The following is a 5,301-nucleotide window of genomic DNA, read 5'->3' as shown; positions in this document are numbered from 1 at the left end:
TGTACCTTCAAGAATAAATTTTTTTCTCTTTTTAAAAATGTATAGAAGTCATTATACATAGCGTTAAAGAAACATTTTCAAAACGTAAAAATCATCCTTACCCTTCCCTAACAATTTCATATTCCTTTCCTGTTTTTGTCAGCCTTGCAACAAGGTCCCCTTTAAAAGACATTTGCAAGATCAAAATAAGACATGGTTAGAGTAAGTGTGAGACGGTATAAAAATTTGCGTCCATATTGTGTAAGCAGAATCATCAGACTTAATATATCAGCCTTTCGAATTTTCCAAATACTTTCAGTTCAGGTTTTTCTTTCAACAGATGACATTGACGGCATAGCCCCATGTGCCCGGTATGGCTGGGCCTGGGAGGCGCATAGTCCTTGCCCCCTAGGAGTCCCCAGCTGAGTGGGGAGGACTGACAGGTACACAGATGGCGCTGGCATAACAGGTTAAGTGCCCATCAGAGGTGTGCTCTGGGCATCAGGGAAGCCAGAGCACCTAGGGATCCCAGAGCATGCTCCTAGCCTATCCTGGCAGGCTGGGAGGCTTCCTGGAGGAGGTAATGTTTGAACTGAGACCTAAAGAACTAGTGGGTGCTGGTCAGGCCAAGAAGGGAGGAAAGGTAAAAAAGAAAGCGAGCAATGTGAACTAACGCATACTTTTTAAAACTCCTGGGAGTCTGCCACCTATGGCCTTCTCTCCCCAGGGGCTCTGGTGCCAGCTGCCTGCCACTCTGTTTACTGTTCTGGGAGGTGGCCAGGCCATAAAAAGTGTGTACAACCTTCTGTCATCGCCCTTTGCTCCTGGGGCACATGATAACAATGCACAAGGTGGCTCTGGGCTTGGCTCAGGCCCCTGAAGGGCAGCAGACACTTCTCTCTGTGCTCCTGTTAGTGGCCTGGGAGACACCATGGCTCCGTCAGTAATGGCGGCCACCTAAGGCATGGGAGCCAGAGGCAGCAAAGGAAAGGCCCAGGGTTCCAAGAGCAGAGGGAGGGAGGGGGCTAGTGGAAAGGTGGCTGGTACTGAGTGAATAGATTTTCAGAACTTCCAAAAGTTTGCTCTGTGACCCTTGGTTAACTTCTTGCCCTCTCTGGGCCTCCATTTCCCCATCTGTGAAAATGGGGAGTCTGTCTACCGAAAAGAAATGGCTCTGGTCAAGTAAGTTTGGGAAGTCCTGCAGACTCTGCTCCTCTGGGAGTGTCACATTGGTACGTTGGGACATCAAAGGCTCTGACAAGCCTCACAGCAAAGAAGCCCCCTGAATTTTCTTTAATCCAGCATTCCCCGTGCGTTGCTACCTAGGAGGCCCCTGCTCGGCCCTGCCAGCATCCCACTGAACCGCACACACCTGGGTGGGGATGTGCTGGGCTCGGGGGCCACGCCTTCTCTGTGACTCAGTGTTTAGCAGCAGCTTTTGCTGTCAGATGGCCCGGCTTTCAGCGTGACTACTTTCACACTGCCGGACTTCAGGCAAGTTGCTTAGCTTTTTGAAGCCTCGGCCTCCTCGTTTGTCAAATGGAAATAAAATATCCTAACTGATCTTAGAATGATGTTTTGCCCAGGGCCCAGCACATAGTAGGTGCTTGTGTTTTAGCCACCTGCTCATGGGGCTGTTGCATCTTGTGTGAGACGCTGGCAGGCCTGGCTGGTGTTCTGACCACCCCTGGCCTCAGGAAGACCTCTGCCCGGCAGGAGGTCAGTGGCCAGGCCTGGCAGGCTGGCGGAGGTTAGGAGGTTGCATGGGGCCCATAGGTTGGGTTGGTGATCACCCGTCAATGGGTGTCTGAGCTCCGTGAAAAAGAAAACTTATCTAAGACAACGTCTAAGCAGCCCAGTGGGCTGCCTTGTGCCTTTTGAGTTCCCTGTCACCCAAAAAGCTCCACCAGAGGTTGGAGTGTTGTAATGGCTCAGGAAGGAGACCCCTCAGGTCCTGTCAGACCCTACGGCCACCCCAGGGGTAAGCAGTGTTCCAGCTCTCCCATCAGGAGTGGCTGATGCTGCTTTGCACACGGTGATTTCATGTTCCCCCGCTGCTGGGGGGCAGGCACTGGCGCTGAAGACTTAGAATCCAGAAAAAACTAGATCTGGCCTGGCCTGGCCCTCCAAGGCCTGCAGCTTGGTTGTGGCTTCTGGCAAATCAGAATTGTGCATGTTGGCACTTTGTTTTGTAGACTATTTTAAGGACTCTATAGACCCCTAAGCCCTGTGTTGGGAACCTGAGCTTGTGGAAGAGCCAGTCCTGTCACTGACTGCCAAGAGGTCGGTGTGGGCTGAGCAGAGCAGTCATCGCTCTGCTCTAGAGAGGGGCTCGGGGATGGAGGGGAGCATTATGAGATAGGGGGTCTCCAGCAGCTGAGGATGCGTGTGTGTGCATGTGCGTGTGCACGTGTGTGCATGATGGGCTGGGATGGGGCCAGGGCTTAGGACAAGGGGACTGTGGAGCTCTGAGGAAAGTATCCTGGCTCTAGGGGATGAGACGCCCAGCCAGGGGGACACGGCACAGCCGGGCTAGGCCAGGGCGGCTGTGGGGGGCAGCCCTTCCCAGCGGGGCTGCTCTGGAGCCACTTTCTCTGAACCACACCAGATGGACGAGCAGCCTGGAACCTCGTTTTTCACAGTCACCCCTCCCTGGTGTGACAAAACACATGCTCTACAGTGATAAAATCTGAACGTTTAAGCAAATTAAAAATGTTTATTTATATGCATTTAAAAATATCTCCCTATATAATAAAAGGAAGTACATTTTCATCTAACACTTTCCTTAAATCAGCACACATCCCCATTTCACTGCTGGTTTGATGTGAGACAGAGAGAGAAGGGGGAGAGGGAGGTTGAGTACTTACCATTCGGATTCCGAAGGAGTTATTTGCTGAGCAGTACCCGAACCCCCTCCGGAATGGGGGAGAGGAGATGGTTGGGGCGGCAACCGTCACATGTGCGTGGTCACTGAACTCCTGGCCAGTTGTATGATCATAAAACTGGAGCTTCAATGGATAGATTAATGTATGTGGACAATGTCTTCTAGAACATCCTGGGGGTTCGTTTGTTTTATGAAAGTGCAGACTTTTCCAACCGGGGCTGTGGAGATGGAGGAGAAGGTGGCAGAGAGCTACGATCCGGAGGGCAGGGCCTGGGAGAGGTAGGACTCCTGGGTCACTGGTGTGACTCTGTCTCTGTATCCCTGAGTGAGAGTGCCCCTGGGTCTCAGTTTCTCCATCTGAGAGGCACCCCACAGCCCCGGTGACTGCCACTGATGCTCAGTGGTCACCCCATGATGTTTCTGCTCAAGGAAGCTGGAAGTCCTGGCCCTGTTCCCCTCTCCTCCCCCAGGGCTGGCTCTGTGAAGCAGGGGGACCAGGGGCTGCTAGGAAGGGGCCCTAAAGAGGCCACTCTTGCCGGCTTCTCAGCCAGCTCCCCTCCCTACTCCTTGTTCCTGTGGATCTCTGTGCCTTCCCGAGGGCCAATGAAACTCAAGTGGCAGTGGGAGGGAGCAGTTCGGCAGGGCTGCCACTCCTCCTGTGGGAGACACAGTGGCAGGCCCTGGGGACGGGTTGGGGCGGGTTCTGCCTGGGCCCCATTGGATTCAGGAGGCCCTGCTTCTGCCTCTCCCCAGGCACAGCCATGGCTCTCCTGGCTTTATCTCCAAACCCCAGAGACTCGGTGCCCGGTGTGACCTTGGGCACATGATTTTACTCCTCTCAGTTTCCTCAGGTATTAAATGAGATGCACAAACCTGTCATCTCAGGCTGTTGGAGAGAATTAAAAACGAGATATTGGGTGTTAAAGTCCATCATGAGCACAGTAGTGCTCAAAAAATGTTCCTTCTCTTCACATTCACGGCCACCCTTGGCCCCTTATGAGTGGGGGGGAAGGGGCAGAGGGGACACATTCCTCCTGGGTCTGGAGAGCCCCTGGCTCACCCTGTGCAGCTGGGCTGAAAGGGAAGAGCGGCTGGATGGGACCTGGGGAGGAGAGGCGGCCCTGGGACCTGGCCAGGCCTTTACTCAAGCCCATGCTTTGATTTAAACTCTTGCTACCTCCTTTCAAGCTCCAGGGGTGAAAGGGAGCAGATCCTTATTCTCGCCCCTCCCCAAAGGCCTCCCCCATGCCGACCGATGGTAGGGCAACCGCATATATGGTTAATGTCTGAACTGGGACACTCTGACAGTGGAAGGGGCACAATTTATCACGTATACAGTGGTCCCCTAGCATATAGCAGTCACTCCTAGCAAACCGACGCATACAATTGCTCTAGCCAATTTCCCATCCTAGGCTGGTGGCTCATTTTTTTTTTTTTTTTTTTTTTTGAGACAGAGTCTCACTTTGTTGCCCTGGCTAGAGTGAGTGCCATGGCGTCAGCCTAGCTCACAGCAACCTCAAACTCCTGGGCTCAAGCGATCCTTCTGCCTCAGCCTCCCAAGTAGCTGGGACTACAGACATGCATCACCATGCCCGGCTAATTTTTTCTATATATTTTTAGCTGTCCAATTAATTTCTTTCTATTTTTGGTAGAGACGGGGTCTCGCTCTTGCTCAGGCTGGTTTCGAACTCCTGAGCTCAAACAATCCACCCGCCTCGGCCTCCCAGAGTGCTAGGATTACAGGCGTGAGCCACCGCGCCCGGCCTGATGGCTCATTTTCCAGATATGAAATCATAACTTTCCCAAGGCCATACTGGGAGTGGACAGGAACCCAGTTGCTGATAATCGAAGTCACAAACCATCACGATGACCTGGTGGCACTTGTCTGTCCCTTCTCCTTGCCCAAACCTCCCCATTTTGCTTCCATCCCAAGGAAAGGACTGTTGAGGACTCCTACAAGCCTGGAAGGTCCATGAGGTCTGACTCTGTCTCTGGTGTCACTCACTAGTTCTGTGACCTAGAGTAAGTAACTTAACCTCTCTGTCCTTCCACTTCCTCATCTGTAAAGTGGGAGTAATAACACTTGGCCTCCAGGCTAGGAAAATAAGACACCTGGCCCAGGACCTGGCGCATTTCAGGTGCTCAACAAATATTGATAAATATCTGACCAGTGGTGGAGTGTGCAACTCACAATCAGTGAATGCATGTTAACTAAGCGCCTACTATGTGCTGGGCTCTGTGCTAGATGTTTTCTATGCTTGATCTCCCTGAATTCCCCACACCCCATTAAGGGAGGTGAGATTCTTACCCCCGTTTTCCAGGTGAAGCGGCAACGCAGGGGATTTAAGTAAGGTCACACGGCAAAGACGATGAGGCAGGGGGATGCTGGAGCGCAAGCCTGGGCTGTTAGTGTCAGTGCACGTGGCCTGTCTCCCTAG

The sequence above is a fragment of the Propithecus coquereli genome, unplaced genomic scaffold, assembly GCF_000956105.1.
Source record: "Propithecus coquereli isolate 6110/MARCELLA unplaced genomic scaffold, Pcoq_1.0 Scaffold58, whole genome shotgun sequence".
Taxonomy (NCBI): Eukaryota; Metazoa; Chordata; class Mammalia; order Primates; family Indriidae; genus Propithecus; species Propithecus coquereli.
The sequence above is the reverse complement of the archived record's forward strand: the minus strand, read 5'-3'. Positions refer to the sequence as shown.